The sequence below is a fragment of the Pinus tabuliformis genome, chromosome 2_2 (assembly GCF_031772625.1).
Source record: "Pinus tabuliformis cultivar Carrire ecotype Pingquan chromosome 2_2, CPIR1, whole genome shotgun sequence".
In the NCBI taxonomy this organism is placed as follows: Eukaryota; Viridiplantae; Streptophyta; class Pinopsida; order Pinales; family Pinaceae; genus Pinus; species Pinus tabuliformis.
The window spans coordinates 831,757,243-831,780,912 of record NC_142300.1 but is presented as its reverse complement, the minus strand read 5'-3'; the positions used below and the strand labels follow the sequence as shown (position 1 = coordinate 831,780,912).

Below are 23,670 nucleotides of genomic sequence, written 5' to 3'. Positions count from 1 at the left end.
CACCTTAACTTGATCACTACCTTGGTAAGCTTCTTGCAGAGTCTCCCACGCAGCTTTGGCAGTTTTTGCTCCAGATATTCTTGGAAATAAGCTCTTATCAAGAGCTATCTGAATGTGAAACAAAGCTTGAACATTCTTCTTCCTTGCTTCCTTTCTTGCTGTTCTTTCATTCGCTGTAAGAGCATTCCAATTAGCCGGCTCTTCATATCCTGATTCAACAATATCCCACAAATCTTTTCCAATAAAAAAGGTTAGCATCTTAATGCACCAATAATCATAATCGTTGCCATCAAATTCTGGAACTAGCATCTGGTTAGAATTCGACATGATTAACTTTGGCGAAATTCCAACAATACAACTTTAACCCAAAATTATTTTACCTGCTCTGATACTACATGTAGAATATGAAATGACTTATTTCCAGCCAAATGAGAAAACAGTGCTATGAAGAAAAAAACATATAAAAGATAAAACAATTAAAAAAACACAGCGACTGTGTGAGCTAAGAAATGGTGCAAATATCATATATTAAATTCAACTATAAACTACATTCTTAAATAGTAAAACTATTACTAAAATATTTGTCAATCAACTCTACAATCAATCTACTGGAATTACAGCGAATTTCCAGCAACTTCCAGCACTGACCATCCTAACAATCTGCTGCTTTAATTTTAAAGACAACACAAAATCTGCTGCCTACTTTGTCAGCAATTTACATAACTAATTAAGCATTACTCCCAACACCTTCGGGCTGTCCGGGGAGGCCATGGGGGAGATAATGGGCTTCTTGCAAGTGACCCATTTTTAAAACTAACGAGGGCGTCATCAAAATCCCATTCTGTAGTCTGTACGTTGTGGCTCATATATCTTCAATCATTGATCCACGAACGCAGTGCGTCTCCTTGAGTAAAGCTCTGATGAGAGGAAGCAATTGCCGTGTGCAAAATGACGAAGAAGATTAAGATGTCAACTGCCAACGATGGAAACGGCTGCAGAACTTACGAGTTCAACCTTTACTGAAATGGGATGTATCAAACTTACGAGTTCAACATTTCCTGCGATGGGATGTATCATTTATAGTTGGAGATTGTGGTTATTTCTACATGCCCAACATGGTTCTCTCGAAAGTCCTAGAGCGATTAACATGCAAGTTTGACCATTCCAATTAAGCAATAAATATGTGATCTGCTAATGCGTATTAATTCCCTTTGGCTCACCAAAACAAAACAGAAGTACAAAGCGATTAACATGCAAGTTTGACCTTTCCAATTAATTCCTTTTCGTGCAACAAAACAAACAAAATAAATATTTGATTTCTACAGGAGTGTTAATTTAATTAATTTATTTATTAACTGAATGGTACTGAAATGGATGTATTATCTATCGTTGGAGGTTGTGCGGGTTTAAGAGCATGGTCGCAACGTCCGAGAGACATTAACGTGCAAGTTTGACCTTTCCAATTAATTCTCTCTCTCTCATTAAAACAAAATTATTATTCTTATTTTTAGAGGAGTGTTTATTATATAGTCTTTATTATGTCATTGCTATAGCAATGACATATTGGATCAACATTGTTATATTAATCTAACTTGTATATAAAAATTTTGTAATTTTTTTTTTAATTTTATAAAATTCGATTTAACTTTATTATTAGGAAAACTGCATAGGTTGGTAGCGTTTTCGTTGTACTACAACTATTTATTTTTGTTGTGTTGTAATTATTTGTTAGACAACTAATTTTTGGGATTGGGTTAGTTTGTATTATGGTGAGTGGTTATCAAAGCCCAAGAAAACATGGAAGCCGTTTCACTATATATTTATATGTACATTATTGACATCATTCATTGAGATCAATTAATATACATTTGGATTTGGTTTCGAGTTTATGTATCTTATAGTGGTAGGTTTCGAGTTTATGTATCTTATAGTGGTATCAGAGTGGGTAGCGGGTTGTTCATCCACCCTGTTAATTGAATTGTGCCACTGGTTTTGTGGCCATCCAAAGCATTCAGCAAGAGATCTTGGAGGAGATTCTCAACAGGCATATTGTGCCACAACGGATCTATCTTTGACTCCTCAATGTGCGTGTTGGTTACTGAATTATTCAAACAAAAGGTGAAGGAGACCGATGAGCATAAAGTGCGTGATTAATGTGAAGTGTGGTGATTAATGTTGTCTAAGCAAGACAACGAATTCCGAGCAGGGGTTAAATTTGACAGGTGACTCTACCCGTCTAGGAATTTTTTAATGACGTTTTTATTTTTCAACTGCCCATCATATGACTTTTAATATGTATTTGTAGAAGTTTCATCTAATTTCAAATTGTACTCATAATTGTTGCAAATTTTTCCATTCTTTGTTGTACCATTCGACTCAAGTCTCATTGCTACAGTTTGTTTTGAGCCCTGTTGATCAAACTTTTCTGCAAATTTTCCACATTGTTGAAATATTCTGAGTTTTTTTTAAAGATGGAAATAGTGATAAAATAGATGGGAAATATGTATAGAAACAATAAAAGATAATATTATAAAGTGAAAAGATATATATTCATAATTACTCTCACATGAAAATAATGAATGTTAATATTGTTGCAACAAATTGACAAAAATAATTCACTAACACATACAATGTTTTCCATTTAAGTCACTACCATGTTAATCCCATTAAAAGAACAATAGTTGTGAAATAATTTTCAAACCAAAAACATAATGTGCATGAACTATGTAAATGTTCAAAAAGTAGATTTAATATCATCATGTACACAAACTAAATTTTGGATAGTTTCACCAAAAGAGGTAATTGTCAAAACACCACCATTACAAACATAAAAATAAAAGTAAAAACTTTAAATATTTAAAATTCTTCTTTCTTTAGCATCTTTCCAGATGTCATATACCATATCCCATTCCACCATCGATGAATCAAGCCCTGTTAGAGACACCCACATCAAGGCATCCAATGCAACTAATGATAGCTTTGTTCTTCGGACATCCTTTATTATGTTTTTTCTTGAGAATCCTCTCTCACAAGCAACTGTACTTACAGGAATAGTAAGTATTACCTGCCCTAATTTTGACATGTTAGGAAAATTTGTAAGCAACCCTGTAACATAAAAAATCCTCCATGCATATTTCATGGATGATCCCTCACAATTAACACGAAGAGTGTCAACAAATGGATGCAACTCTTTCAAACAAGCCTCAAAATCAAATGTAGTTTTGTTTTCTTCACTTTGATAATAAGGATGTTGTAAATGTTGAAAAATCTTTTCGAGCCAACACTTTTAATTTCGTTCTCTGCCATGAACATCCTCTAAATAATGGCAAGGGATAAACAACCTTGCTGAGTTGAAAAGTGCAAGATAAGGGAATCTTCCGTTCAAATTCTCTACGAGAGCTAGAACATAATCTTTTGCAAGTTGTTTGCAACTTTCTATTGAACCTTCAATACACAGTTTCCATGATTGTTTTTGTATATCAACACAATCAACATATGCATGTGGAATTGGTAATCGTAATTCATGCTTGTGAACAAGCCTCTCCTTATCACAAATTTCTAGAAAGCCAAATTAAGAGGCATCTATAAATTTATATAAATAACATGTGCCATCTGCAAATTTGTCGCTTCTTAAAAACCACCTTTTCAAAGTGTTTACCATGACATCTATGGCTGCCCCCAAAGAGCTGACATCAATGTACTCTTCTTCGAATTGCTTGTTCAACTTGTTTAATTCACACATTATATCTGCAAGCATATGTAAACAAAATTGTACTGAAAAGATTCTTGCCTTATCATACCATGAGTCTTTTCTTTCATTTTTCCACAATGTTAATATGGGAGGCATAAGTACAACAAGTCTTTCAATGACTTGTCCCCTTGAAAGCCATCTAACTCCATGGATTTGAAGAGCTTGAAGAGTTTCAAGTTGCATAAGTTCCTGTAGAGCAATAAGTTGACTATTTCTTTTCATAGAATTTTGCACCCAAGAATATACCTTATTTTCTAATCTCTCAACAAATACTAATTCATGTATTTTTTTGAAGCATCTGATGTGGCTAAAGCTTCACGATGAGCAATGCAATGAACACCTACAAGATTAGGTACATCTTTCTTCAAGAAAGTAATAAAACCATTTTCATTACCAACCATTGAAGAAGCGCTATATGTGGAAACTCCTATCAATCTTTCTGTTGAAAGGCCCCTTGATTCCATTAAATGTTTGATTGCATCATAACTTGTTTTCCCTCTTCCATCACAAACATTTATGAGCTTTAAAAACTATGAAATTGGAGGGCCCAATCCTTTTGAGTTTAAAAACGTGGCATAAACCACAAGATGTTTTTCTAAGCTACGGTCTGTACTTTCATCTAACATCAATGAAAAAAAGGGCTATCTAGCATTTTGGAAATTTTTAGCTCTTCAAGATACTGAGATATAGCAAAAAGGAATTCTTTTGCAGCCATGTGATTTGTATATGATGTATAATCTTTGTTCTTTGGCATATTTGGCGTCTGTAAAGACATTGTAAACAAACAAAGAGATTCATATTTTGAGAGTGGTAGAACCTCTTGCGCCATCCAATATACTAATTTCATAGTAGTGATCACTCTTTCTTTGTTCATATCATCAATGCATGCAATGTGTTTTGTAATAGACTTCGTCACCTTCTCATTTCCACATATCCACTTTGCCTGTGAGAGTTTATGAATGCTTGAACTAGCATGAACAACTATAGAATCATGCTGTAATGTAGAGCAACCAGTTTTGATTCCCCATGGCCCCATTTCCTTATGAATTTCACAATATATGCATTTCATAACTGTTTTTCCTTCATGCTTTGCCTCTCTCAACCACTTATACTTAGTTTTCCACTGATCACGAAACTCTCTTTTTACTTTCATTTTTCTTTTCTTTTGGGTGCTAGGTTCTCAGTGGTGAAATTCTTCATCGCTTTCTTCATTATGCTCCAAGATATCATATTCTTCATTATGCCCCAAGACATCTAAATCTTCATTTAGATCAAAATCACGATCTTCTTTATTGGGCAATGAAGCTTGAGATGTAGTAGACCATCCAAAGAATTTTTTGATAGAAAGTTGATTCCCTTTTTTTGAATACATTTTTGATATATAATACCTATATAATAAAAATAAAGTATTTAGTATATATGAATTTCATTTCATCAACTAAAACCATATTAAAAAAATAATCTTGCAGTGATTCAAGAAATGATATTAACCAGGGAATATACCTATTTATTCTTTATAATATTTAAAAATATACCTATTAATTCTTTATAATATTTAATAATTTCTCAAGTCTAGGTAAACTTTTTTTCAATATTTACAATAAATTGTCTATTTTTTCTATCTATTTTAGTGATTTGTGAAGGCAGAAAAGTTGAATATTTTAGCATAAATACATTACAACTTCTGTTTGCATTTAATAATGGTTATTTCAACAACACTATTTCTTCGAGTTCAAAGTGGACATATTCAAATTTGTATTTGAGTTATTATTTCTCTATTCACTTTTTGAAAAAAAAAAAACACTAATTTTTTATTTGGTTTAAATTGTAATAAATCCATATATAAACACAATTTTTTCTCACATAAAAATAAATAAATTTATTATGAGTTGACTTACTTCTTTTTAAATACTTGTTGAAATTTTCCGACAAAGTAGGTTTCTCTCGCTACTTGGACTAAAAAAATTGCAGAATTGTGGTCGTTGTCCTGTTGTGGCCAAAATCAAAACAACAAATTTAACTATTTTTGAAATGCCAACAAAAAGTATGAGGACGACCTGTAAATCTTCATTGTGAATTTTTACTAAATATTGAAGATAAATAAACACGAAACATTTCTTTTAAGATAATCAATTTATATCTTCAAAAATATAAGTTTTTAAAATAATTAATTTATATATTAAAAAATACACTTTAAATAATGAAAACTTTTATTTCTATTTAAAAAAAATATAACAAAAAAATAGTAAAAATAACATGTAAATAAACAAATTCAAATAACTAAGGAGCAACATACTATATAAACATAAAATAGTAAAAATTCTAAACATAAATTCTAGTTATGTATTCTATTATGAACAATATATCCAATATACCAAAAAATCTATGAAAATAGAAAAAACAAATGGAGTTGTCTAAAGAGGCGGAGAAATTGCCCGTATGGCCAAAAGTGGCCGGAATTGGGGCAAAAAAATTTCAAAAAATCTTGTAGATGCAGTGTTTGAATCGTGTTTTTGATGGTGGAAATGGATTCAGCACCATCAAAAACATCTAGGACACCTAAAATTTTGAAGTTTAACAACTATAACTTGGATTTACAAAAATCCTTGCTGGATTTTCTCTAAATATGACCGGAATTTCCATAACTTTCCGGGCAACTCATCCTCCTCATTATACTACATGAAAACAAATTTCTTCTTCTAATTATATTTATTTTCATTTAATTCCTTTTTCTTTAATATATTATGAACCATGTATCCAACCCTATTAAAAATCTCCGAAATTTGAAAAGATACCAAAAAGATCTAGAAAAATTCCCTGACATGCTCATATTTATTTTCATTTAACATTTAGAAAAATTCCCTAACATACTCACATTTATTTTCATTTAACTTTAGGTTATGTTTTCTGTTATGAACAATATATACCAAAATGCTCCAATGGTTGGCTAAAAAGATTTTGAAAAGTGAGCAGAGATGTGTTGTGAATATATCCAATCCCTACAAAAAAAGGTATGGGAGGACTGAAAAGAAGTAAAACAGGGGCTTCAAAAAGTGATAGCCAAATATTTGGCGATGATTGATGGAACAGTCAAATATGTGAGAAATCAATCATGCTCCAACTAAATCGCAGAGTTGTTTAGAAATTAGGGGATCCCAAATCAGAGCCAACATCATCGCATCACCCAAATAGTAATCTAGAAAAGCTCTTCCCCATCATTGAAAAGAAATTACAACACCAGTTTAGAGAAAACCCCCAACTCAATCTCTTGCACAATGTTATGGAATTAGTTTTGAATATGATTATATAGAGGGAAAAGCCACAATATCCATCACATTTTCAATGAAGCACGTCCATTATCAATTGACCGAAGTATGGTCAATTGGGCGAAGCAGAAAATAATTGTATTTCTTGTGTTGTTGGGTCAACAGTGCAGATCAATTTGCATGAGAATCTCTGTGGTGTTAAACACTAGCCTACCAAGTTTGAAATATACCCCCTCTTGTCACACCTTGCTCTGCACATTATAATATTATAATTATTTCACAAACTTATTTCTACGCTTTTGGATGAGATGCTCGGCAACACAATCTCTGAAATGCCCTCATGCTTTGAATCTTCGGTTATGGGATCCTGAAAGCAAGGTATATGCCATCAACTTTTTAGAAAAGTCATTCTGACTATGAAACTATGTCACAGATATTTGAATACGAGTGTGTACACAAGTGTGAAAACCGAGACTTACAAATTTGGAAATATGCTGACCCCTGTCACTTGAATTATAGAATTATAGTATGCAATTCATAAACTTATTCCTACTCTTCCGGCTTTGCTACGAGATTTTCACGTGTTAGGTTTAGTTCGGGCCACTCAGAAGTGTTGATAGTCACATGATGGCGTACAACGACATTGTTTGGAAACAAAGATTCTTTCCAAATACGCCAGTGAGGGAAATTGGAATAAGTCCTGGCTAGGTCATGGCAACAAATCATGGTGAATTGATGGCGAAGGCAAACAAAACCATAGTAATGATGTGTCCAAAGATTATTTATTACTCATTACTTGCTATAATTTTCAGTCATTCCATGCCTGCAGCTCAAGACGGTGTGACCAGGGAGAGGTGTAACCAGGGTCCCTCTCCCATTGGATAGACCACCTACCATTGTATGTGATCATTTCCCAAGTTCACAGTGAATGCATTGTGAATATATTCAATCCCTGCAAAAAGGCATGGGAGGACTGAAAAGAAGTAAAACAGGGGCTTCGAAAAGTGATCTAAGATGCATTGTGAATATATTAAATCTCTGAAGAAAGCAAGGGAAGACTGAAAACAACTACATCTGAAAACAACTACAACCTATGATTGCATGACCATGGCACGACAATTGAACGAACCCCATCCTTAATTGACCATCGATCTTGATAAGGATTCCATAGTAACCTTACTTCCTCGTCTGTTTCAATCATGGCCCATATCTATATATATATATATATATATATATATATATATATATATATATATATATATATATATATATATATATATATATATATATATATATATATGATTTCATCAATCTAAGCCAAAAGTCCTTAAAGCTAGGCGTGAGGGTAAAGATGATAGGAAGAAATTATTATGCAGGCATTCATATATTTTTTAGATGGCCAGGCTCTAGGGTTTATTTCTATATCAATTTTGCGATAAATATAACCCACCCATCACATAATAATAAAACCATAATCAAAATACACAAAGCCAAGTAAATATAGAGAAAAATTCAATTTATTAAAAATTAAAAAACAAAACACTACGGCCTGAGAGAGATATCCAGTTAGCATGCATATAAAAATGAATATAGATATCCAACAAGCATGCATAGAAAATTGAATAGAGCAGAGCATCTCTAAAATATAAGTAGTGTGAAACACTATCTATGGCTATTACTTACTGGTTACTTGGTCAGCTGAGTTTTGGTTTTGTAGCATTCGAAGTTCTAGACTTTGCAGAGTTTTTCTTATGCCCTGCTCCTCACCACATTCAACAATGCATAACTTACAGATTGTTGTTGATTGAAATTTGACACGAACTGGAAGTTACAACTTGCAATTGAATCACCATAAATTAGTAACATAACTTGGCAGTGTGTAGTTGAGAATTAATTACCAATAATACCATACCATTTACTTGTTGAAAGCTAGAAATTGATATTTATGACTTAGTCCGGAATCCGGATAGTGATCACTTGGGAAATTGCGATACGGGTGGATTATTAAATAAGATATTAATAATGTTAATGAATCACTATTCACAATGATTCACTCTCTGTTCAGCTCAAGGTTATATATATATATATATATATATATATATATATATATATATATATATATATATATATATATATATATATATATAGAGAGAGAGAGAGAGAGAGAGAGAGAGAGAGAGAGAGAGATATATATAGAGAGATATATATATATATATATATATATATATATATATATATATATATATATATATATATATATATATATATATATATATATATATATATATATATATATATATATATATATATATATATATATATATATATTTTAACTTTTCATTTTTAAATATGCTCGTCATGTTGACGTTCTTAAAAATTATTGGCAAGTTACAAATGACGTGGAGATTTGGAATTAGAAAGTATTTTACTTGTAAAAAAGCCAAATACGGGCATCAAATTTAACCCCTGATGCCGAGTACATTGAAGAAAACTAGTTTCCAATTCGATTAAGAAGCATAATTCCAATTTTTTTAATGGGCATGCAGAGAGAGCACCATTCCATTAGCAGCAAATTTTTGGAAGAGTTACGCGTTGTGCAAAATCACCTTAGGATTTTGGTGGAAAGATTGAACTACGAAAGTAATCATTGCGATTAATTGTTGATTTCTGCTTGAAGGTAATGACTTGTTTGTTTGTTTGTTTTATTTTTTTCTTACTTTCTTCTAAGTGAAAAAGGAATTTTACAGTGATATTTTAGCCCTTTAAACCCCATTTGATGATAAGAAATTATGTGACAATAGTCATGTCTGGTTTAGTTGTGAATGGAACTGTTGTGTGAGTGCAAAAATTAGTGAATTTGATATAAATCATTTCATTTAATGTACAAAGGTGAAGAATGACTGTAATTGTTGTGGAAGTGAAATAGCAAGTTTCCTTGAATTGAAAATAATGAAGCAATGTTGTTTAATCGCTCCCATTTAAAATTTGCTTCTCGAAACTGTGCATTGGAAATGGCATGAATTTCATAACGAATCTCAGGTCGCAAGCATTTTTTTTGGTGTCTTCTTGTGCAAAGTCAACCATCTAACTGTTAAAAAAAAATGGAGTTTCCTCTTATTCGGCCCAAAAAAACCTTTCACATTCGTTATTTGATTGCTAGTATGTTATCTATATTTGTGCAGCCTACATACACAAACACTCTTAAAAATTGAAAATTTACCACATAAATCTATGTTATTTTAAACTGAAGTGTGATAGCCATATTTATGATAATGTTCTTATAACCTAGAGATTGCTTTGGAAGATATTTAAGGAGTTTGCATAAATGGCAAAGAGATGAAATGTTGTCGCCTCAATCACATTAAAAGAAAACTGTGAAGTAGCACTTCGAATCTAAGGAGAAGAGCAGAGCGATCAGATATTATTTTTCAGCGAATTGGGATGCACACACAAGCATGCGTACTACAAGACTGAAGATCATCATTGTTAATTTTAGGTATGTTCTATGCTAGAGAAATTTATTTTAATTTTTATAGTTAGCTCATTAACTTTTCCATATTAGCAATCACATCAACATTAAAGTAAATTGTAGATAGAACATAAATATAAATCACAGAAGACAAGCCAAGACAAGAGAACACAAGATGTGGCGCTAGCCAGGGAAAAACCCCACAATGTGGGGAAACCCTTGATCAATTCTTCTTTTATGTTCTTCAAAGTTTAGCAGAGAAAGAGAGAGAGAGATAGTACATTTACAATAGAAGCCAACATTTTGACTTATCCAGATAAGAGCATAGATCATCTCTAAGAAGATGATACATGAGATCAGTTGAAGACATGCTGCTTCAACTGATTCTCCAAGGTGACTCCTTCACCTATCGTTGTGCTGCATTTCGTCATCATGCTACACCTCACCATGTTGTACCATGCTACACCCATCATCACTCTACTACATTATGTGCCATTGTTGCACCATGTTTCCTTCCCGACAGTTTTGGCTATTCCCTGTAGTTCCGATAGTTTCGGCTATTTTCGGTAGTTCCTATAGTTCCGACAGTTACAACAATTCCGGCTTTTTCAATAGTTCCATCTTTTCCGACAGTTCTGAATTTTTTGGCAGTTTTGGCTTTTCCAGCAATTTTGGCTTTTCCAGACTTTTCAGCAGTTTCGGCTTTTCCAGCTTTTCCGACAGTTCCGGCTTTTTTGGCTTTTCCAGTTTTTTTGGCAGTTCCGGCTTTCCCGGCTTTTTCAGTAGTTCTGGCTTTTCTAAATTTTCTGACAGTTCTGGCTTTTCTGGCTTTTTTGGCAATTTCGGATTTTCCGACTTTTCCGGCTTTCTAGATCAGGGCAGCGTTATCCCTTAGGATCTCTCCTCCTACTAAAACCCAAAGACAAGTAGAGAGAGGAAGAGATTCCAAGTGTGTGTTGAAATGACTTGAAGTCCTCTATATTTATACTAAAACGTATATGATGAATAGGCATGTCTATTGGGCTTTTGAGCCTACTCAAGATGTTGGTCAGCTTGATTATAATTCCATAATCAAAATAAATTCATAACTCCATGAATACTTATCAGAATCGGATGATCTTTAGATCAATCCTACACCTCTTAATGAGAGGGATCGAATAAAAATTATTAGCTGCCATAAATAAGATGACCCACATGGAGTTTGGCCCTAGTTGCCAATTTTAACACTCCCTCTCAACTAGCAAGAACTCCATCCACTGATCCATATGTCTAACTGTACTGTCTCTGCCATCAGTGCCCTGCACTACTCTGCTCAGCTCTGCCAGCTCTGCTCAGCTCTTCCAGCTCTGCTTAGCTATGTTGTCTCTGCTCTGTTCTGCTTAGCTCTGTTGGCTCTACTTTGCTCTGCTCAACTCTTCTTAGCTCTGCTAGCTTTGCTCTTGTTTTCTCAGCTCTGATGAACCATGAAGAAGAAGAATTAATCGAAAATGTCTCATACCATTCTCCACTGACCCGAAGTCAGTCTTAGAGTGCGTACCACTGGTCCCAGACCAGTCTCAACCGACCTAAAGTCAGCGTCATACTACGTACCACTCCTACCACTAGTCCTAGAGCAGTATCATCAATCTCATAGTGTGTACCACTAGTCCCAGACCAGTCCCAACTGACCCGAAGTTAGCGTCATAGTATGTACCACTCTCACTGGTCCTAGAGAAGTCCTCCACTGACCCAAAGTTAGTCTTAGAGTAAGTACCACTGGTCCCAAACTGGTCTCAACTGACCCGAAGTTACCGTCATAGTAGGTACAATTCCTACAACTGGTCTAAGACCAGTATCATTGATACCAGATCAATGAAGGTCATCCTAGCATAGGGAGTGTGGTAGATACAGTGACGCATCCATCGGTACTACAATGGTCCCTATCCTCATTTCCCTGCTCATTGATCAGATGGGAGGTACTTCCCATGAGTCCCAGACTACATGGGTAGGATGCTTCGACAGGAGAACTAATCAATCCTATCCTCATATGAGAACTTATCATCATGCTACACAATTGCCATGGAGAACACATCATCCAGGCCTCACAGGAGAGCTAATCATCCTACTACATAATCGTCATGGAGAACACATCATCCAGACCTCACAGTAGAACTAATCATCATGTTACATAATCATCATGCAGAACACATCATCCAGACCTCACAGGAGAACTAATCATCCTTCTATATAGTTGCCATGGGAGAACTAATCATCCCGGCCCACAGGAGAACTAATCATCTTGTTCATAGCACACCACCAGGGGAGGGTGAGTCACCTTGTGGTCGTATGTTGCTCAAGTAAGTACCCCAAGCCCCCCAGAGCTCCCAGAGCTCAATGCATGCAACATGCAAGACCCTTATAAGAAGGTCTCTCAATGACTCCAAGTCGTTCGGGAAAGTCACAGATTTGACCTTTCCCAGGGCTTTGAAAAAATGTCTACGACCTGTACATCAGTCTCAATGTGATGGAGCCTCCTCGCTCATCGACTTACCATATCCCAGATAAGGCAGTATATGATGTTTATCTACTAGAGAAATCATCTAAACGAGATTCCTCAATAATCGAATCCCACCTCTGGTTGTCACAAAGAATCACAGTGGTATTCATCATGTGTACAAACAGCTCACTTAAGAGCTTCTGCAACCATGCAGCTTCACATGAGATCATACTCGTAGCTATGTATTTGGTCTCGGTGGTGCTTATAGCAACCGATTTCTGCTTCTTGCTCATCCATGATATCGAAGTAGAATCTAAAGAGAACCAACACTAAGAAGCGCCCTAGTGATCCTCCACACTGCCTACCCACTCATCATTTGAATATTCATGTAGTTTCATGTTTCTGGTAGTGTATCTCAATCCATGAGAGATTGTGCCCTGAAGATATCTCAGAAGATTCTTGGCACCAATCCAGTGAGGCCCAATCAAATGTAAGCTTACCATGCTAACTGCAAAACATATGTTCGGACGGAAGCTCACCAAGAACATCTACACGAATGAGTTTATGAAACTCAGAGGAATTTCCCAAATCTGGTCTGACATCACTACCATATAACTTCTAAAAGTTAAGATCCTCGAGGTAGTCATAAGCTTGCAGTTTACCATTCCACATTTGGAATCCAACTTCCTCTTACTTCTGCAAATGAGAGGGTTTGCACCTGTCAGAAATAGGTCGTCCTCATAAAGTGCCAGTATGAGAGGTCTATCCTCCACAACCTTCAGGTAATGGTTTGGATCGATTTGACTCGTAGTAAATCTTAGCTTCATCTGAAAGCTATCAATCCTTTCATACTACGCCTGGGGAGTTTTGCTTCAAGCCATAGAGGGCTTTCTTCCATTTGCATACGTGAGATTCCTGATCATCAATCTCAAACCCCTCAGGTTGTTCCAAACCTATGGACCTGCTACATGAGGGGAATGTTCCCCTTGTAAGATTTTCCTTTGGTACATCTTAGACATGTACTTTCATGCTCTTTTTGAATTCAGGCATCCCTATCACCATCTGACTCACAGGCCTTTGGTGTTATGTGTCAATGGACATGGTCCTCAGTGGACTTCCTGCAACTTGATACAACCCTGAACTCGAAAACATCTTTGAAAATTCTATTTTCAAACACATACCTTTCCATCAATGAGTGCCACCCCGAAACATTTGACTTCCATTTTTGAAATGGACACCAATTTCTTCTCGTGATCAGGTACATAAAAGAGATTATGTAAATGAATTGAGTTACCCTCATTCAATTGAGGGATAACATTCCCTACACCCTTTCCAGGATAGGTGGCATCGGTTCCAAGTATAATCCCACGATTGTTTCTATCTCTACCAAATTAGAGAGTGCACCCATCTATCCGATGAAGTGCCTTGAAGCACTACAATCAATCAGCCATATTACCAAATAATCTGAAGGAGAGGGCCAATACAAGATAACACTACTTTATCTTATCAGAAACAATATTTGATTCTTCATACCTGGGGTTCCTTACTTTCTTTGAAGAGTCGAGCATTTCCTTGATGACCTGCATTACATGTCATTCCTTTGATCATTGAAGATGTCCCTAGAATGATTTTTATCTTCATTAAGAGATATGTCTCTTCCATTCAGAAACTCCTTTGCATAATGGCCAAATTTATTGAAACTAAGGTGTCTGCCTTTCCTTCCACCCTTAGATCCGAACTTCCCAATGAAGTGATCTTTAGGTTGGCCATCAAAAACTTCTGCTATGCCATTCTGATAATATTCTCTTCTTTGAATTCATCCTCAGTGAATTTGAAGAGGGATGAGGAATCCATTGATCCTTTGTCCTTTCCCAACTATCTTCAGTGATTACTCTTTCACTCTTGCTTGGGCATTGTCTTCACCTCAGCTCCGATACCATGTTAATTTTAGGTATGTTCTATGCTAGAGTAATTTATTTCAATTTTCAGAGTTAGCTCAATATCTTTTCCAGATTAGCATTAAACTAAATTGCATATAGAACATAAATATAAATCACAGAAGACAAGCCAAGACAAGAGGACACAAAATGTGGCACTAGCCAGGGACAAACCCCACAATGTGGGGAAACCCTTGATCAATTCTTCTTTTTTTTCCTTCAAAGTTCAACAGGGAAAGAGAGAGAGAGAGAGAGATAGTACATTTACAATAGAATTCAACACTTTGACTTATCTAGATAAGAGCATAGAGCATCTCTAAGAAGATGATACATGAGATCAGTTGAAGACATGCTGCTTCAACTGATTCTCCAGGGTGACTCCTTCACCTATCGTTGTATTGCATTTCATCATCATGTTGCACATCACCGAGCTGCACCATGCTACACCCATCATCACTTTACTATATTATGTGCCATTGCTGCACCATGTTGCCTTCCCGGCAATTTCAGCTATTTCCTGCAGTTTCGACAGTTCCCGCTGTTTTCGGCAGTTCCAGCAGTTCCACCTTTTCTACCTTTTCCAGCAGTTCTGACTTTTCCGATAGTTCCAACTTTTCTGGCTGTTCCGGCTTTTTCAGCAGTTCTGACTTTTCCAACGGTTCTAGCTTTTTCGATAGTTCCAGCTTTTCCAACAGTTCTAGCTTTTCCGGCTTTTCCGGCTTTTTCAACAGTTCCAACTTTTCTAGCCTTTCCAATAGTTTCGGCTTTTCTTGCTTTTCTGGCTTTATTGGAAGTTGTAGATTTTCTGGCTTTTTCAGCTATTCTGCCTTTTCCGACTTTCTGATAGTTTCGGCTTTTTTTGCAGTTTTGGCTTTTCGACCTTTCCAGCTTTCTAGATCAGGGAAGCATTATCCCTTAGGATCTCTCCTCCTACTAAAACCCAAAGACAAGCAGAGAAAGGAAGAGATCCTAAGTGTGTGTTGAAATGACTTGAAGTCCTCTATATTATACTAAAATGTAGATGACGAATAGGCATGTCTATTGGGCCTTTGAGCCTACTCAAGTTGCTGGTTGGCTTGATAATAATTCCATAATCAAAATAAATTCATAACTCCATGAATACTTATCAGAATCGGATGATCTTTAAATCAATCCTACACCTCTTGATGAGTGGGATCCAATAAAAATATCAGATGCCATAAATAAGCCGACCCACATGGAGTTTGGCCCTAGTTTCCAATTTTAACAATCATTCAGGCACTCGTATTCAGAACATGAATATTTGAGCCCACTGTTGAACAACATCCTTTGACCTCCAAAAGCAGCTGGTTGATAGCATCGAATGCGCTACTTCTGATAACTATCTATTGTTCAAAAAAATGGTGCATGTGTATTGGTAATTATTACAGGTCAATTTGGGCACATCAACCCTGACTTCCGGATCATTACTATTATGGTTTATCGATCCCTAATTCATTTGTTTCATTCCCTTATGAGGTCAACCTACATCATTCTTGCCTCCCAAGAGTTTCCATGACACTGGTCATTCATCCAAAAAGTACCCCTAAGGAGATTAGCGCAGGAAGCCTTCTATCACGCTGCATTACAATGCATGAACTAGACTGACTGGGTGCACTGCAATGCACCTAGCCTTTGTTTCACCTGTGCTGAGCGAGTTTTAACTAATTTGTTAAATGAATCCATTAGATTCCTCATCCAATGGATGCTTCTGGAAGTTTCCAAGTTGCTTGAGCTCGCATTTGGAAGAGGAAGAGGATTAATGAACTTCAATCCATTATCCCTTCCTCCATGGAACCACATCCAAAATTTGACAGAGCATTCATGAGGGCCATTAACAGCTTAGCCTCTTCCATTCAGCTATAAATTGATCAAGCATTCAAAGGCTGGTCTAGGTTGGAATTTCTTCAGCTAAGGATATGTTGTTGGAATGAGATTAGTGAGAGTATTGTAATGATGTCAAATTGTTGCTTCATGAGGAGAGAAGGGATTGAACTATTAGGAGAACACCGAATCAAGCATGAACATTCATGAGTTGTAATCTTTCCTTTTATTAATAAAGAATTCAAGTGTTTTTCCATTCATGTTCTTATATGTATATTCTATTCTGGATTCTATGATATGTTTAATTAACAGATATTTATTTTATGCTTTGATTGGTTTCTATCTCGGCTTGTGTGCAGGTAATTTCTAAGTGGATTAAGTACAGAAAGGAGCAGAAAACTTAGTCAAAGGAGAGAGGGAGTAAGAAAAAGCTACAAGTTGGTTTCTCTTCCTCCTTCTCTTATTTGTTGATTATAGAAAAGGTAGCGAATTACTTTGTCTGTTGTTTCTAGGCTAGCTACTAAGTCTAGAGGGTTAGGCATTTATCCATGAACACTAAATTTGCCCAAAACAAATTGGCAACTTCACTGGACAAATCATTAACCCTTTTAGCAGCTTATCCACCTCCTTTAACACCTTGACATACTTTAATTGTTGTCATTCAGCCTTTTGCATTGAATTTTGGTCAAAATTTGAGGTTAGATGACTCTTGAGTGGCCTCACAGGAATCACGCAAGCTAGCCTTAGAGACAGTGCTCTGCAGCACAGTTAGGCCTTCTTTGACAGGTAATGATTAACCTTGGAATATTTTAATCAGTGCAGTTTGGCCCTGTTTGGCCTGCGCTGATCAGTACAGATTGGCCCTCTTTGACCTGTGTTGATCAATCTTGAAATCATTGAAATCAACGCAGGCTTTAGTGAGAGACAATGCACAGCAACGCAGTTAGCCCCTTTTTGACCTGCATTTATCAACCTTAGGTTAAATTCCTACCTTTGGATTGAATTTTTGCCAAAATTCTTCTGATTGCTTGCTTGCTGAATATCAATGATGTCTTATCTCTGAAAATAGTGTTTTCATCTCCTTAATCCAGCCCTACTTTGATTGGATTGGTTAATGTTTCTTTAATGTTTTCTTTGTCATTATCAGTCTATAGTCAAAGTTAGAATATAGTTGATTGATCTTTGTTAAAAGAAAGTGGCGCAAAATTTTCTTTTCTTTCAAATTTTGAATTGTCATAAAGTCTTCATTCATGAAAGATCGATTGATTAATGTGTTCATTGGATTTTTATTTTCATTTAAAGTGTATAAAATCTTCATTTCTTTAAAATCGAAAGTGTCGCACAATATTCCTTTCCATTTAAAAGAAATTGTCACAAATCGTCTTTTTTTATGAAAAGAATTATGAATCATTTGTGCATTAGTTTTTCTTATTGCATCATTCACATTAAGAGAAACTGAAAAGAAATGCATGCAATTTGCATTTTGTAGTTTGTGAAAGCTTGAAAGGAATGGTTTAGGGAATTGCATTTTTGTGCTCTTTGTTGCTTGTTCAAAAAGTACTTGTATTCTCTATCCCTCATAGATAGGATTTTCATTGTTCAAATTAAATGGAAAGAGTGCTTCTCATTCTAGTTGCATTCTTAGGAATTTCGAAAAACATCTTGTGGTGAAACTTCAAAGGAAAATTTTAAGCAAGATCAACCTAAAATTTACACCAATGAATCTAATAATGCCTTGGAACTTAACGAAAAACATGTAGAGGTCTAGGCTAGATACGTGTTCCGACGTCTTTAAACCTAGTGGTTGTCATTTTCACTGAGGTTGGGTGATTCCTCCTCTCTGATTCGATAAGTGCTAGTACGGACTTGTGCTCCCTGTACCATCGAGTATATGGTGGGAGACCCCAATAGGTTGAAATCCTTTATCCCTAGGAAGCCGAGTCTACCGCCTTATTGATCACAACGTGCTGAATATAGCATTCAGGAAGATTGACTATTGTACATAAAGTCCTTGGTCATTTCTCTTTCATTTATCACTAAGGTGTATATTGCAGTTTTGTGATTTGTCTGGTAAACCCTCTTGTCTAGAATCTCCATAGAAGTCACTTTCGTTCCCTTTCGACTCTTTAAAAGTAAAAGGATCATCTGAGCACTTGTCCTTTCAGGCTCATTAAACATCATAGGTGACCAGAGTCATCTTTTGTTTTTTCTCGACTCTTTAAAAATGAAAAGGTGAAGTTGTGTTCCAGTATTGTAAAAATTAATTGACTGCGGATACCACCCTCCACACTCGCTCCTTAGTTGATCTTAGGTTGAAGCATATGGCAACAAATCTGGAGTCCACCAATCAAGGAAATCCTTTTGATGGGAATCCTAGTCCTTTTCCTCCTTTCAGAAATATTGGTGCCACTTATATGGCTACATTGCCCCTTCTGTGATTTACCATTGGCTTGCTAGTATTTTTTTTTTTCAACCTCCTTGGTTCAAAATGTCATGATTTCTCCACAATCAAGTACACCTCCAACTGGACAAAATCAACCTCCAGTTGATCCTAAAGTTGACCCATGGCCTTCTCCCTCGTTTGTTTCTTCCTCCCCTTCTTCCTCTTCGCCTCATGAAAGTATTGGTACTAGTAACCAGGTGGCTAAGAAGAAGAAGAAAGGGAAGAAGAAGAAGAAGAAGAAGCAAATTCAGTAGAGGGGCAACCAAGCAACCATTTCTTTGAATGCAACATCTGATGAGAAACTACCCGTCAAGCCTCACAAAGTTCGATATCCATGCAAACTTTGTGTGGGAGACCATCTTCTTTGAAATTGTCCTGATATTCCTCAAATCTTAGAAGAATGGTCTTCCCGTTCACATCATCCTGTGTCATCAACTTCTGGAGATCATGTTGGTGACACACCATCAACTAATGGTAGTAAAGTTCATGGAAAGAAGGGTAAAGTTAAGTTTCCATGTAGGTTATGTGAAAGGAATCACCCCATTCACCTTTGTCCCTATCTGGATGAAGCCAAAAAAGTGTTGGATAACCGTCCTGCTTCACGCAGCGACTTCCATCTGGTTACAAGAAACTCTCCCTAAGTCCTTCACTAGTTGATGAATTGACTGACTCAAATCAACCATTGGTCAAACCCACTCTCTCTGAAAGTGAATCCTATGAGTCTATACCCGACCCAAATAACCAGGTCGAGGTAACAGTTGACCCAATTTCACCTTCAGTAAATCGTACCTTTCTCGGAGAGAGTGATTATGATACCACGCAGGTTCTTTTTGTTTCTTCAAATTCAAAAGAGCTTGGGGGCTATCCTCCTATTCCATCAATATAGGAGGAGACTCCTCCCGTTCTCATAACTCAAGGGGTTAATTCTCCAGTTTCTACGATATCCCCTCCAAGTAGTCTAGTCACTTCCTTTGATTGGAACTGACTGGCAGGATTCTGCCTTCCTTCTTATGTGCCTTTCCGAATCATAGTACAAGCTTGTAATATGATTGTATCAGGCACTATTATGGATGAAGGTGCATCAATGAGTATCCTTTCCTTAACTTCTTGGCAAGCACTCGATTCGCTGCTGCTTGTGCCTCTTACCCAAAATCTGTCGGCTTTTAACAGAGGAACCAGTAAACCATTAGGGATCCTCCCTCAGTTACGTATTACTTTGGGAGGAAAAATCATTTATCTGATCGTGATGATAGTCCAAAGCCATTTAGATTATAATTTACTTCTAGGGCACGACTATGTTTATGGCATGGGAGCTATTGTTCCCACACTCTTTCGAGTGACGTGTTTCCCGCATGAAGGTAGAATTATCACTGTTGACCAGATTTCATTTCCCTATCCAAATATAGCTCCTAGTCAACCATCTTCCCTAAATAGTCCATTTTGTACCAATGGTATCATCCCCGCCATGGGTTAATTATGTGGCAACCCGTTCCATACCTACATCAACTGACGATCAATTTAGTAATGTTGTACATCATGTACTCAGGGCATTGGAACCAAATCTCTCCTTTATGACCTCTTATGAGTTGTGATCCAAAGAATCCGAGGATAGTTTGTTGTCTTGTGTCAACCTCATTAAAAATGAAACAAGAGTTCCTGAGGATAGTTCATTATCTTGTGTCAACCTCGTTAAAAAATGAAACAAGGGTTCCCAAGGATAGTTCCTGGTCTTGTGTCAACCTCGTTAAAAATCGAAACCAAGGATATGAGGATAGTTCTTTTACTGTGTCAACCTCATTTAAATAATGAAACAAGCCCGAGGATAGTTCGTTGTCTTATGTCAACCTCGTTAAAAAATGAAACAAGGAGTATGAGCATAGTTCCTTGTTTTTCGTTTCAAGCTCGTTAAAAATTGAAACAAGGAATTTGAGCAGAGTTCCTTGTCTTGTGTCAAGCTCATTAAAATATGAAACCAGGTCCTAAGCTCTAAGTCGAGTCTTTGAGTAGATCTTGTAAAATTCCAGTCGAGTCTTTCATTTGATCTCATAAAAGAACCTTCATTCCATCCACCTGATAGCCATGAGTAGTCTACTTAGGTGAATGTAATGAAGCTTGGGGGGCATGCACCTAGTGGTAAGGTTAAGTTTCCCTGTTGGTTATGTGAATGGAATCACCCCATTCACCTTTGTCCCTATCTGGACGAAGCCAAAAAGGTGTTGGATAACCATCCTGCTTCACCACAGTGACTTCCATTTGGTTACAGGAGACTCTCCCTTTCATCATGCTGGGGGCATGTATACCTATCCAAGCATAGTTCTTCATTTCAATCTTGTTTAAAAATGAAATTGAATCCAAGAATAGTTCTTCGTTTCAAGCTTGTGTAAAAATGAAACTGAATCCAAGCATAGTTCTTCATTTCAAGCTTGTGTAAAAATGAAACTGAATCCAAGCATAGTTCTTCATTTCAAGCTTGTGTAAACATGAAACCGATTCCAAGAATAGTTCCCTATGGTTCAAGCTTGTCTAAAAATGAACCCATTTCCATTTTAACCCTTATGATTGCCATTCTATCAGCCTTTTCTACTAGATGAGCCTTGGTTGTTTCATTCCATCACCACCATTTCTTTGGCCAATCATATGCTTTCACTTGGTTGTTTTACCTTTTTTTTTTTAGGAACAGTTGTAATGAGTGGTCTTATTAGCTAGCCTCTTCACATAAATCAACATGTTTTGAGAAGTTCCAACATCACCGGATCTAGTTGCTACCCTAGACCACTCGTTCCTCAAAATGGAGTCCTCTTTAAGCTCTTTTCAGACTCACTAAACATGAAAATATTGTTGAGCGCTTGTCGTTTCTAGCTTGTTAATGGATTAGAATCGATATCTACTCAGTATAGTTTTACCCCTTATTCGGGTTGAGATAGATTAACTACGAAAAAGGTACTCATTGATCGAACATGGTCAATAGGTTCTCTCTTGTATTATTTTATGCTTTTTCGAACCCGAGAGACAAATTTACGAAAAATAACTTGTGGACTTTCCTTTTAGTCCCTTTTCAAACTCTCTAATCATGAAAAGGACCAAGTTGTCTTTGTTGTTTAACTCGTTAAAAACATTAAATAGCGACAAACTTGTCCATATAGACAAGATCGAGTTTCACCTTTGCTAGACTTGTTAACTCACCCGAAGGGTGGAATTACACAACAAACATATGTTATCCTCCTCAAGCTTGGTTAAAAATAAAGAGCTACTGGTTAGCATTGACTAGGGAAAATGGGAAAAAGCTGAGAAAACTTTATGGTAGCAGGTCGCTCTTGAACATGACACTCTCACCTCATCACCGTGACTAAGTGGGTTGGGTCACTCAGCTTGATGGCTATCACATCGTTGGTCTATCATACCATCCACTACTTTGTTTTCGGTCAATGCTACCAATTCACTTCAGTGTCGCCTATATGTTCAAGAGAATTCATTCAGTTCAAAACTTCATCCTTTGCAATACCGTAAACTTTCATTTTCATGCTTGCCATTCCTGAACCTTGTGTTGTCAGTCGATGTTTCATCTCCAAAATCATTTACCTCATTTTGTGTCGTTGATGTGGGATACATCAAGGCCCTCCTGCGATGAGTTGCTTCTTGTTGACATCAACAAATCATCCAAGAAGTTGACTTACAAACACCCCTTCAGTACCTTGAGGCTTGCATGCATCAATGGCAGGTTTCTTGCTTCCAACGATAGGTTGACATCACTGGCCTTCGACCAAAAGACTTTGTATGGTGTTCAACATCAAATCAAATACTCACACCATGCAAAATGTACTGCAGTACCTTGAGGGTCATTATCATTATCAATGATTCTTCTCGCATATGTTAACGACTCACATCATTGGCTAGTAATCAGCCAATGTCTCCCCATGTTCGACTTCAGATCATTTATTCACATGGTTTGACTTGTACATTGAGTGAAGATTGAATGAGATTGAAGACGTTGGATCTAGTTTCATCCATCTGGGCTGCAATAAAATTTCAGGAGAGCTATATCAAATGTACAATGGCCTAACATCCATGGTCATCCATTCATGGGTCTATATCTGTAGACAACTATATTTGTACCTATAATGAAATTTTATAAGCTGAGTATGGGTATGCCTTCCCTCAGTTATTTCATGAGAAAAAATCGAATTATCATGGTATTTGTATTGTAATTGATGTAGGTCACCTTCCACTTGGAAACCTTCTCTCCAAATGGTAAAGCATTTCTCTTGACATGTTTATTTTTGACTTCATGCTTTAGGGGGAAACTATTACAGGTCAATTTGGGCACATCAACCCCGACTGCTGGATCAGTACTATTAGGGTTTAACCATCCCTAATTCAGTTGTTTCATTCCCTTATGAGGTCAACCTACATCATGGTTGCCTCCCAAGAGTTTCCATGACACCTTTCATCCAAAAAGTACCCCTAAGGAGATCAGCGTAGGAATCCT

General features: G+C 36.3%; 1 pseudogene; it reads right to left on the bottom strand.

Annotated features, from left to right (window-relative positions):
- Positions 1-4,787, bottom strand: part of LOC149195554 (serine carboxypeptidase 1-like) — a 35,238-nt pseudogene extending 30,451 nt beyond the window's left edge.
- Between the last annotated feature and the right edge of the window lie 18,883 nt (positions 4,788-23,670).